Below are 13,869 nucleotides of genomic sequence, written 5' to 3' on the forward strand. Positions count from 1 at the left end.
AACTGAGACTGAAAGACCAGTGCAGGGGGTTGGTGAGGCAAGAGGTGGGAGTACAGGAGCCATAGGCAAGACTTTCCTTCTTGGTTTCATATCTTTTTTCATGCCTTGCAGAATAACCAGGATTGGGTTTTTATGTAACAGTTGTAAATCAGATACTCAGAATGTTGCATAGGAATTTATTTTCCCTTCTAAATAATTTATAAAAGCTGGGTTTGTGCTCTGACCCATGATGGTGTCCTCTAAGTTCTGAAGGAGCCTAGAAAAGGCATTGGATTAGGATGCCCCAAACAGGCTCCTGCTCTTCCATGAGCCAGCAATGGCTCAAAGTGACAACACATATTTTAGATGTGTCATATGGAACAGTAGATGAGAAAGCAACCTGTACAGGACTGCAGAGTGGAGAGAGAAGTGAGCAGGCCTTCCTTACCTTTTAATCTTAAGCATTCTGTGTCTCCTGCCTTCAAATGTCTGACAAAAGAGAAAGTAATGCATTCATCACCACAATCAATTTTAGAACGTTTTCATTACTGAAATAAATAAATAAATAAATAAAAGTGTAAGTAATGGCTCAGAATCCCAGAGCCCTAGAATCAGAGGGTCTGAAAGCATGGCTCTTAAGGTACTGATGCCTGAACTACCAGACTTTCAAGGAAGCCCTGGGTTATATTATCACACAGACATTACAAAACCCCACTGTTTTCTTGTGTAACCACTTAAAGAGCAAGGAGAGTTTTTCACATTTTGTAATGATATTAAGGATGGCTTGTGAGGCAGTCATTTAAAAACGGCTCACATCTGAAGCCTAGCCACTCATCTTTTTCAACAAAGCATGTATGAGAAATAGGTGTGTGCCAGTTTGAATGTATTATGTCCCCCCAAACACCATTATCTTTGATGTAATCTTGTGTGGGCAGACCTATCAGTGTTAATTAGATTGTAATCTTTGAGGGTTTCCATGGAGATGCACCCCACCTAACTGTGGGTGATGTCTCTGATTGGATAATTTCCATGGAGGTGTTGGCCCACCCATTCAGAGTGGATCTAAATTAAATTTCTGGAGCACTATATAAGATTAGACAGAATGAGCAAGCTGCTACAGCCAAGAGGGGCACTTTGAAGAAAGCACAGGAGCTGCAGATGAGAGACAGTTTGAAGATGGCTATTGGAAGCAGACTCTTGCTCCAGAGAGGCTAAGAGAGGACAAATATCCCAAGTACAACTAAGAGTGACATTTTTGAGGAACTGCAGCGTAGAGAGGAGCATCTTGGGAGAAAGCCATTTTGAAACCAGAACTTTAGAGCAGACACCAGCCACGTGCCTTCCCAGCTAACAGAGATTTTCTGGACACCATTGGGCATCCTCCAGTGAAGGTACCCTTTGTTGATGGACACTTTATGGCCTTAAGACTGTAACTGTGTAACCAAATAAACCACCTTTATAAAAGCCAATCCATTTATGGTGTTTTGTGTTCCAGCAGCATTAGCAAACTGGAACAAGGTGAAATAGAATTAATTAAAGTCACTACTGACAGTGAAATCTTTTATCAAATATGGCATCTGGGATAAGGACACAGATCTCTTTCCCCAGGTTCTCATACAGTGTGTCTTAACTGAATTGGCATGTTTTACTATGGATGATGGCGATGGTAGCACACCATCATGAGTGCAATTAACACCACTGATTTGTACACTGGAAAGTGGTTAAAATGAGAAACGTTACCTTGTATATATGCTACCACAATAAAAATTAAAAAAAAAAAAACCTCACTCTTGGATCCCATTCATGACAAATGCAATCATGGGTTTATAAATCCGATATGAAGAAACAGTAGATTTTTATATAAAATTGGCAGGTTTTCCAATCTATTAGAAAGCAGCTTACAGTTCTTTCTGTTAGGTTATCAAAAGAAAATAAGAAGAGATTGGCCATTAAAGGTGAACACATCGTTCTTGAGATAATTTGATTCTCAGTCAAATTCCAGCAATTGTCATGTCTGAGCTCTTGTCCAGGCTCTTCCCAAGAGGTGGAAGTACAGTTTGCCTGGTTTTGCATGCCAGCTCAGCCGCAAAGAGACTGGGGCAGGTTACTTAACCTCTCTGTTCCCCAATTTTCTCATCTCTCATAAGGTCCCCCATTTTCAGGTTAATGTGAGGATTAAACAAGTTAATAAGTAAATAACAAATACATAGAATAATGCCTGGTAAATCCTATGTATATGTTAGCTATTATTGCTATTGTTGCTACCCCAAAGTATACATGAGGTCAGTGAGGGGAAACTGGGATGAATATGTGAGAAATGAATCTTCAAGGAAGTAGATTTAAAGGCTTGGGAGAAAAGTAAATATTTTATTTCTAAGTAAAAATATAAAACCAAAACCCATTAGTGAGAAATTATAGCATTATATTTATTTCAAAAGATATAATAGGTATCAATTCAGTCCTGGAAAATAACTTGGTGAAACCAAGTTTTTAGCTCAAATTATCTTTTTTTCATCTGCCCAAATCGACTGACTGATTCCATAAGAACCTTGAAACTGGTCACAAAGCTGCTTTCTAGGCTGCTTGGAACAGCCTCCCTTTTTTTTTTTTTTTTTTTTAAGCAGATAACTTCTTAATGTTAAACTTTGAAGAGTGATTCTCTGTGGCTTATTGCTGTAAGAAATATCAAGAATCTTTGGGTGACTGATTCTCAATATCTGCCTTATCCAGCTAATGCTGTCAGCTTAGAGGCCAGAGCCTGGGATTCTGCATATAAATTGGCCCCCAGTGGACCCAGTGGCAGAGCCCTGCCTGAAAGTGCTGTGTCCCGTGACACAGCTGCAGCACACCAGTTCCCCCCCAGATCTGCATGAGGGACTTTTGCAGTGCCTGCCCCAGTTCTCCTTGGACTCTATATTTAATGTTAATTAACATGTTTAATGTTAATACTGGTATTATCGTACTCGGTCATGAATATCCAGATTAACAATTTGTAGTAACACCTGGACAGGTTGGAAATATCACCAATATCTCTAAAATGCCTGAAAACTGCTGAAAAACATATGTCAAAGAGTAGAAGCAAATTTAAGAGAACAGAAATACAAAAGGAGCTCTGCCACCAGCCAAGCATCCATTATTTTGCCAAGTTGCTTTTTCCCCCACCGAGCACCACCTTTCCTAGTTCAACCCCCACAGGGCCACCAAACTGTCTAATGCAGATCTGATCATGTCACTCCCTGATTAAACCTTTCTCTACCACCTACAAGATAAAGTGTAAATTCCTCAGCCCTTCACTGTGGGCTCAATATGAGATCCCATTATTCCTTTTAGACTTCATCACCCATTTCTACCTCCCTCTCCAACCAACCACCCAGTCCCACACCATATGTTCCAGTCACATTGAACTACTTAAAATTCCCTGACCATGACAGATGTCATCTTGTCTCTATGTCCATTATGTCCTTTTATGCCTCCTGTTCCACTGATGTAAGCACCTCATATTTCAAGGTCCAATTCAAATGCTACCATCCCCAAAACAAATCAGCTTTTCCCTCTTTTTTCTCTCATTGCCTTTCATTCATAGCTTCCTAAAACAAGACTTATGGTATGTGCTTTTCTCTCTTCCGTAGAAGATTGTGAACTCCTTCCTCAGTAGCAAGATTGGATGTTATTCACATTTGCGCCCCAGTATCTAACTCAGGACAGCAGGTTCATGGTGGTTAAATATACCTTAGAGGATTGAAGAAAAAAATGTGCTTTCCTTTCTTATTTTCTGTTGCCCTTTACTATCATTTGGCACTTCTCACCAGGGAGTCATTTTGCTAATCACAAGCGCCAGTTCTCACTGCTCTGACACCATGTCCCCGCCTCAGATATGAATGAAAGTAAGATGCATCTCACTGACTACTCAAGGGTAAATGAAGGATGTTCTATAGAAGCTTCTGACAAAAAATTATAAACTGATAAAAACAGCTGCCCTGCCTCACCTGCTGTCATCAGTAGTGTTCCAGAAGCTGCTTGCAATTCAGTTTTCTGACAACTCAGAAGCTATTCAGAAGCCTCCCTACTGACTTGCTTTCTGGAGGAGCTGAAAAGTTACCAGCTTGTAGTCGTAAGGTCTCAATCCTGGTCTTGGCTCTGCAGCTTGAAATCCATATGACTTCATGTACAACACTGAGAGCTGAGTCTTTGTTTTTTGATGGACAAAATAAAGAAAATAATCCTTTCTCAAGCACTGCTGACCTTACTGGATTCTTAAGAAGTTCAGAGGATGTAAAGAATTTGAAATCACTTTACAAAATAGAAAATTCATGATGTAATATAGCATTACATCATGAGTAATATATTATTATTTATACCTCAACCCTGGCTGTCATAGTTTTCCTGCAACTATCTTCTTAAGGAGGATCATATTAAGTGCAATGCCTGAAACAACTGAGACATATTTTCTTGTCCAAGTGAAAGACGAGCCTCTACCACCAGTAGCCTGGGATTTTTCCTGGATACTCTTCATTCGAAGTATACTGACCGGTTGTCACCATTGGGAACACTTATATGTGAGACCACATGTCTAAGCTCATTTTAGCCACATAGGCATTGTTGGGCATTGACTACAAGTCAAATAAAAGCCATCTGCTAGAAATAGCTGTGTGTCTATGATGAAAAGCAACTAACTAACCTGCATGAATATTTCTAATTATAGCCTGTGATGATTTGGAACTGTATATACCCCAGAAAAAATATGTTCTTAAAGGTAACCCATTCTTGTGGGTTTGAACCCATTGTAACTAGGGCCTTTTGATTAGGCTACTTCAGTTAAGGTGTGACACACCTCAGTCAGGATGTGTCTTAGTCCTATTACTGGAGTCCTCTATAACAAAAAGAAATTCAGACAAAGACAGAGAAAGCCACAGGAAGCATGAAACTGAAATGGAACCCAGAAGAGAAGGGAGAGACCAGCAGATGCTGCCATGTGTCTTGCCATGTGACAGAGGAGCCAAGGATCACCAGCAGCCAGCACCAGAACACCCGTCTTCAGGAAGAAAGCATCACTTTGATGACACCTTGATTTGGACTTTCTTTTAGCCTCAAAATCATGAGCCAATAAATTCCCATTGTTCAATCTGATCCATTTTATGGCATTTGCTTTAAGCAGCATAGGAAACTAAAACATAGCCCTTGAGCAGCAGGACTATAAATCCTATATGTTCTACTGGGCATAGGACTATAAATCTATTTTGAATAAAATCATTAAAAGCCATGTGGGATAAATGACAAGGAAAGGTGTGGAAAGGAGAATAATATCAGCTAACATTTATAGAGTTGTCACTATGTCCCAAGCACTGTTCTCAGGACTTTTTTTTATGTTCTTTCATACAATGCCACAGCAATTCTTTGAGGTGGCTTCTCTTAGTAGCCCTATTTTAGAGGTGATGAAACAAAATCACACACCTGCTAAGAGAGCAAGTGACTTGCCTGACTCTGTAGCCTGGCTGCTCAGATTGTTCTAGGATGTCTAGTTGCCTATACAATAAACTTTCTCCACTTCTTTCTCAGTTAAAAAAAAAAAAATAGTTTTATGTGAACTGGCAATATACCCATTTAAAATTTCTATTTCCCAGCCTCCTCTCCTATGTGTGGCCACATGGCTAGGTTTTGAACAATGAGATGGTAATAGTAGCGTTACCATGGAAGCATTTTGCAGTATTTCCAGAAAAGGGAGTTGACACAACTGGGAGACATACCCTTCTTTCCTCCCCACTTCTTCATTTTTGTTGCATAAGATATAGACACAATGGCTGGAGCTCCAATAGCCTGTTTGGACCAAGATGTAGCCTTGACAATGGAAGCCAGATGCAGAAAGAGAGAAGGAACCTGAGTTCCAAATTATTTTTTGGAGCATTCATGTCACTCCTGGACAACCTACTCTAACTTCTTTTACATTAAAAAAATAAAATCTCAATGTTTAAACAAAATTATTTTGTTTTTTCTTTTATATTCAAGCAAAATTAGCCCTAACTGGAAATTTTCTGTTTTCCCTTTCTGCTTCATAGACATTTTGCTGCAAATTAGCACCCCAACTACAGAGAAATTACATAACTAAAACCATTTATTTTGGTTTTAATAAAAATGAGAAAAAGAAATCTTAGGAAAAAAGCTGAATTTATTGAGTAAAATGACACCTGGAGATCCAATGCTTTTCTTAATGCTAATTAAAATAACCAGTCAAGAGCTAATTGAATTTGAATCTAACAAAGAGAGAGACAGCCTCTTCTTATCCTCAATATTCTCTAAGATAGGAACATGAAAGAAGGTTTGCTCTTCCCTATATCTCAGGTCAAATGCATTTTCTGTAGTACTTTAATAAATCAGCCAAATCACCCAAATTGAGCCTGTTTATGTAAATTGATTGCTGCAGGCCAGAAAGTCCAAATGGAATTTGTCTGGCCCTAGGATAAATTATGAAACTGATGAAGCCCAAGTACATTTCTGAAGCACCATCAACTTTTTGTTTCAGAATCCTGTGAAATATATCCATTTAAAAGTGCTTTGAATTGCTTTTCCAGTTTTCTATTTGTCTTCAGCTAACAAGACTTAGTTTTTGAGGAAAATGGCAGTGTGTAATTTTTCATGTGTTAAATTTACCACTTTCATAGATGTTTCCTTTCCTCTTTGGGCTCTGTAGCATTATGCAAAAACTCACACTTAGATTAGTGGTTCTCAGACTTGTATGTGGATCAGAATCACCTGGAGAAATTGTTAAAACACAGGTTCTTGGGCCCTATCCCTGGAGTTTCTGATTCAGTAGGTCTGGAATAGGGGTCAAAAATTTGCATTTCCAACATGTTTCCAGGTGATGCTGATACTCCTAGTCCTGCAACCACACTTTGAGAACCACTGGAAGAGATGGAGAGAAAACAATTGACTTTTGCATTTTCCACCACTGCTATTGGAGACCAACTAAAATGAGGAAAGGAATGGCTCCGTACTTTTTTTAACCTATGGTAACAAGGCAGAAGAGCTCTACTTAATATTGTGGCTTTAATTTTATCATATTTTAAGGATACTGTTATAACAGGTCTTTATAAGCCATGTCTTTCTTTAATGAATTTGTGGGATCATCTGATAGGGATGTTCTTTTTATAAATGCTTAAATTATTTAATCATAATTTGTGGCTTCCATAGATCTTTATATGAAATATCGTACGCACACACAGACACATTCTGAATAATAAGAGTCAACTATCATTTATCTAAGTATATTATTAACCTGGGGAAATGTTTATTTTGGGCAGATTGTTTCTTGCCACAAATACCAATTCTGTTTTTAAATGCCTGAATTATATTCACCTCCTGCCCATTACATTTCCTCCCTTTTACTTGGATACAAGAATCTTAGAGCTAAGTGAATGTGAGTCTCAAATGAAGTAAAACCCCCAGAAACTAAATTTCCCAGCACCATGACTAAGCATAATAAGCAGCCAATAAATAGCAGCTACCATCATTATCAGTACCACTTCTGGTTTGCCAGAATGCAATATACCAGAAATGGGTTGGCTTTTAACAATGGGGATTTATTAAGCTACAACTTACAATTCTAAGGCCATGAAAATGTCCAAATTAAAGCATCAAGAGGAAGATACCTTCTCGGAGGAAAGGAAAGGCTGCTGGCATCCGGGGTTCCTTTGTCACATGGGAAGGCACATGGTGACATCTGCTGGTCCTTCTCTCCTGGGCTCTGGTTTCAATGTCTCTCTCTCTCAGCAGCTGTGGGTCCTCCTTGCTTCTCCTGAGTGTTTTCTCTCTAAGCATCTGTGGGTCCTCTCTTAGCTGCTCCAGGGTAAACTATTACTGTATTCTTTAATAAGTTAGTACTGGATTTGATACAGTCTGCCTCCACTGTAATTATGGTCAAATATAGAGTGAACAAAAAATGTACCTAAAATCATTGGCATAATTTAATGTATCAGATAGAAATGCTTTCCATCTTGACCTAACCATTAAAACCCCCATTTCTCTGCCTTCATAATTCTGCAAAGAATGCAAACTTTGCATTCTGGAGCCAAAATGTCTTGATTCTAATCTTGTCTCTGCTGTTTCTTAGTTCTGTAACCTTGGGCAATTTTCTTAGCTCATTGGGCCTCTGTTTCCTCACCTCTAAAATGGAGATAATTACAACAATTCATAGGTGCAGCCGTGATAAAGCGAATGCACTTACATGTCACTCCACCCTCATAGTTCTTCAAGAAAACACACTTCCTCTGAGGACACTGAAGATTTCTTTGACTTTGTAGCCCACAACATAAACACCCTGAGTTATGAGATCAAATGAGTTCATCCACTTAGAGCACACTGAAAACTGCCTGACACATCGTTAAACTCTCAATAAATGTCTGTCTATCTCCTACATTCCTTTTAAATTCTACCTGACTTCATGGCTTCTTGTGTATATTACTTGAATATCTCAGGCTTCAGCAGTCAGTGATTATAGATGTAGTCCCATTTATGCTACCCAAAATCAGGACTCTGATCCCCTTCCTGATTATTTTATAAATGCAACAGAAAAATCACAGTCCCCTCTTGATTACTTCCAGGAATCCTCAATGCTGTCACAATTAACTCCTGATTAGTTTTCACAATTAACTCCTGATTAGAAATCACTCCCTCAATCACCTGAACACCAACAGTTGCTCAGTGGTGTCACTAGGAGTTGGAAATCTGCACCCACCAATGCCGCTGCCAACACCTAAGACCCGGTGGAGCTGGGAACACACCACAGGCAGTGTGAGCCTACTACAGACATCCCTGCTATCACCCTTAAGAAGTGGAAAGGATGACACACCTTCTGTGTGATGCCTGGGCATAGAAGAGACCCTCAGCTAAGTTGTCTGCGTACAGCAAGAATTTTAGCCTTTCGGGACGTAACAAACCTCCCTGTGCATATACACAAAGTCAGCAAAACAGAGCAAGGTGAGTTCTGGTCTGACCGCGAGGTCCCCAGCACTGCCATTCTCCCCTGACCCTGTTGCTAAGTCTGGATCCCTGTGATAGTCTGCTTTATGATAAATTCTTTCCAATGGCCCATTTGTTTCTCCCTGCAAAGTGTCAGGCATTATATGTCTAAACATGAACTGTAGATAGGGTTCAAGGTTTTTTTCCATAGACTCTCCTGTCCTCTCTGTAAACCAGTGGGAAAAATGGATATGTAAGGACACTTTGGTAATGGCTAAAATTAAAAAGACTGACCATACCAAGTGTTGTCAAGGATGTGGGATAAATGGAACTCTCATACATCACTAGTGAGAATGCAAAATGGTATAGCCATTCTGGAAAATGGTTTGGCATTTTCTTAAAATGTTAGACACGTATTTAATGTATGACCCAGCCATTTCACTCCTAAGTATTTCCTAATGGTAAATGAAAGCATATGTTCACAAAAATACTTGTACACAGATTTTCACAGCTTTATTTATAATAGCCCCAAACTGGAAATAACCTAAATTTTTAACAACAGACAAATGGATAAACAAATGGTGGTATACCTATAAAATAGAATACTACTCAGCAATAAACCAAACTAATCATATTAATGAATCTCAAAATAATTATGCCAAATGAAAGAAGTCAGACAAAAAGAAGTATATATTGAATTATATTATTTAAATAAAATTCTCAAAAATGCAAACCAATCTATAGCAACAGTAAGCAGATCAGTGGTTTCCTGAGGATTGGGTAGTTGGTTCAAGGAATGGTGGAAGAGAGAGAATACAAAAGGCACTAGCAAATATTGGGGGATGATTGATATGTTCATCATCTTGATTATAGTGATGGTTTCATGGGTAACATGAAATATCAAAATGTATCAAATTGTTCACTTTAAATATATATGGTATGTTGTACGTCAGTCACTCAATAAAACTGTTATTAGGAAGAGGATACAAAGAGGAAATGTATTGCCTATCCATTTTCTCCAGAAACATCTGAAGGCTTTCCCCTCCTACCCACTGAAAACAACTTGTTTAAAATCCATGACTTAGTTCCTCTTAAGAGACTAGAAGCTAATTTTTTGAGGACAGAAATAGCCTTTCTTACATTCTGTTTTTCATCGCCCTTAGCACAATATCTTGCAAGCACCAGAGGAACATATACACACATTAAACAAGTGATGAATTAATTAATTAATTGAATAATTAACTATCAACAGTAACAGCCTTTAAACAGCTGTCATTTATTTGTAGCTTTATAATTGCTAAATCCCCTCTCCCTAGGATAAATTCCTTCTTTTGACAAGCCAATACTTCTCAATCCAAATTATCAAGCAACAACTCTTTGTCAGAAGATCTATCAATATAAAGGATGTAGTTCTTAAAAGAATCCAAAGAACACTATTTGTTTCTCTTCAAATAGAGCATTGAAGTAATCTCTTATATGTATTTGTAGCGGCATTAAAATTTGGAACTGTAGTTCAATACCTACTGGATTGAGTTGATAAAGTGTCTACCAGCTTGCAGGAATCTGAAGGTAAATGGAAAAGGACCTGTCAAGAAGAGAAAAGCTCTAGACTACGAGATGGGAGCCTGTGGTTCTAAACCTGAGTCTGCCACTTCCTGGTGTTTTGAACTTGGATAAATTGATTCAACACTCTTGGGCTTAGTTTCCCAGTCCTTAAACAAGGAGAAAAGTGAGATTACACATGGGGCTTTCCTATGCCAATGTTCTGAGATTTTGTGATTTGAGGAAGGATCTATTTGGACTATACATAAATTAACCCTTTGGGGAAGGGGACAAAATGAGGTGGGCTGTTGAGAGATTAAATGAAAGAGGAGAGGGTTAAATCTGCAGATTTAAATCTACTCTTAGAAAACTATCCTAAGGTGCATATGGATGGGGGCTTTCAGGGCCCAGTTCTTTATCATCAAACTGGCTACTTGGAATAGGCCTCTGAATTTCATTATACCTCTTCCAGGGAACATAAAACTCTAGCTTTGTGCCCCATGTGCTTGCAGTGGATAAATTATGTAATGAAAGATCATGGCTGCTTTGTTCTGAAGGAAGCATGAGTCACTCGATCTGTACCTTTTTCTGTGAAAGTTTCACATCCAGGGATGCCAGGCAAAGATTTGGCATTGTCTATGTTCAATCACCGTCAGGGCCCAGGATTGCATTTTCTGCCCCTGTTCTTCTTTGGCATGAGCCTTTTTTCGTGTGCCTATTGGGATGCAGTCTCTAGAAGAATGATTGCCAGGTACAGGCTTGATTAATCTAGTCACCCTACTCCCAGCACAGAAGAAGTGAAGCACAAGTACACATTGGTTAGGAGGACACTGTAGCTTTATTTGCAGCTTTGCAGCTCATGACATAAACACCCTGGAATTAAAATACATAATAATTATGTGTGTATGTATATATATATATATATACTGAGTAAACTAGAATCCTTCATGGAAGCAGAAAATGGGGAAAAGAAATAAATTAATTTCGGGACTTAGAGTTAAAGCTTGTTAGAAATGATAGCATAATGTTCATTAAAGAGGACTCCTTAGAGGTGGTGTCTTTCCTATGCTGTACTTATTTAGCCAAATAAATGTGATGTGTATGTAATTCAGTTACATCTCTACCCTTTGATCCTGCTCTAAAGCCTATCTCTGTCTGGAAAAAAAAGTCTACCTCTGAAAATCTTAAAAATATTTTAAGTTTTTGCTGAATATTCTTGAAGAGGAGATAAAGGAGAACTTAGAGATAATATAGAGCAAAACTTCCTAAAATCTTCTTTACCCATCTGTTCCCCAAAGTTTCAGTTGCCATCCTCCTAAACGAAGACAACTCGAAGTCCCATCTAGTTTCCATGTCCATCTCTAGTTCCTGGATCTCTTGGTGATGTTTGGTCCTTTCCACCAATTCTAGATATCACAACTTGTGATTTGGCAACTAGAAAGGACAAACCCAGCATACATGGATGGGTTAGGACAGGGTATCAAAATAAAAGCTACCCTGCTGGAAAAGGAGGTATGAGAAACTCAGCAGCCACTGGTCCATGGCAAAGATTGTATCATGCTGGATGGGCCTTGTGAAAACTCTTGCTCTGCAGTAGAAAAAATTCCTTAATAAACCTTGGACCTGCTTCTGGGGGAACTCACTTGTCCATTATTTTATGTAGTCCTGGTTCTGTCCTCTGGGAAGTTGGGATCTCCAGGGCTTTTGCAGATAAAAATTTTTAAGGTCAGACTTACAGTTTCTGGGGGCAAATACATTACCCTCAAAAATACTGTAGGCTTCTGACCTATTTGCTACCAGTCAATTCCATATGCCAATTGCCATACCCAAAGTTCTTTCCTGGATGTAGTGCTCAAGTCTGCTGTATTTCTTTGCTTTCTCACCCCAGTGCTGAACTCTCTCAACTTACAGCTACTTTGAGGCCATCGAAAACAATAGACGTGAACAGGAAAGCAACAGGATTCATCTGATCTGTGCTCCAGGATTGACTGTTCATTTAATAGGTAAGTCCTCATGAGTCTTTTTTCTCACAGTTTTTCTATTCCTTGTTGGATGGAGTACAGAACCAGTTGGCTTTTCAGACCCACTTTTCTAGATTCCTTTTACTTCTCATTTCTGCTTTCAAACCAGCCAATCCTTGCATGAGCCTATCTCTTTAAAATACCTGGCTAAAAACATTAACACACAGTACATTCACAACACACATATTCTAGCTTTTCCAACCTATTCCTCTAGAACTATACTCAGCTGGCCCTTGTTTTCCTTCCAAGTTATGACAGGTGACTATATTACCAAAAGTTTTGTCACTGTATAAACAGGGTCTTCATCTTTCAAACCTCTGGTATCTCTTTCCTCACCAGCTGCTACTTGACCACTAAGCCAATACTACACAAATTAGGTTTTTGTTATAACATTACCCACTTCTGAAAACTATTTCTGAGTAGTATTGGGAAAATAAAACAAACAATCCTACCAATGAAAAGAGCTCTCCAAACTAATACAGATGAAAGAGGGAGAACATAATTTGGGGTAAGTATTAACAAATTTATCTGCATGTAGGGGAGCACAAAAGTAACTTAAAAGTCAGACCGAATTTTACACAAATTTATATAATAAAGTAGAAGAAAGAACAACTTCTTTTAACTCCTTGGGAGAAAAAGAGGCTGTACCTTATAGCAGTCTCCTATACATTTTGCAAGAGAAGACTGACCTAATTCTGGAGGTATGGTTTTACATATAGAGAGGTTATCTAGCTCACAACATTGAAGATATCTATGCATTATAAAAACTGGAGACTTGGTGTGCCGGTTTGAATGTATTGTGTCCCCCAAATGCCATTATCTTTGTGGTCTTGTGGGACAGACGTTTTTGGTGCTGGTTGGATTTGCTTGGATTGTGCCCCACCCAGCTGTGGGAGATGATTCTGATGAGATGTTCCCATGGAGGTGTGGCCCCACCCATTCAGGGTGGGCCTTGATCCGTGGAGCTATAAAAATGAGCTGACTCAAAGAGAGGAAACTGAATGCAGCTGGGAGTGATGTTTTGAAAAGGAGCAAGCTTGCTAGAGAGGAACGTCCTGGGAGAAAGCCGTTTTGAGGCCGGAGCTTTGGAGCAGACGCCGGCTGCCTTCCCAGCTAACAGAGGTTTTCCGGACGCCATTGGCCATCCTCCAGTGAAGGTACCTGATTGCTGAGGTGTTACCTTGGACGCTTTGTGGCCTTAAGACTGTAACTGTGTAGCAAAATAAACCCCCATTTTATAAAAGCCTATCTGTCTCTGGTGTTTTGCATTCTGCAGCATTAGCAAACTAAGACACTTGGTTTAATCCCTAGATAGATTTCTCTTTATTCAAAAGGTTAAAGTAAAAACTCAGATTTATTATGTTTCCAAGGAAAC

Source organism: Choloepus didactylus, chromosome 1, assembly GCF_015220235.1.
Source record: "Choloepus didactylus isolate mChoDid1 chromosome 1, mChoDid1.pri, whole genome shotgun sequence".
In the NCBI taxonomy this organism is placed as follows: domain Eukaryota; kingdom Metazoa; phylum Chordata; class Mammalia; order Pilosa; family Megalonychidae; genus Choloepus; species Choloepus didactylus.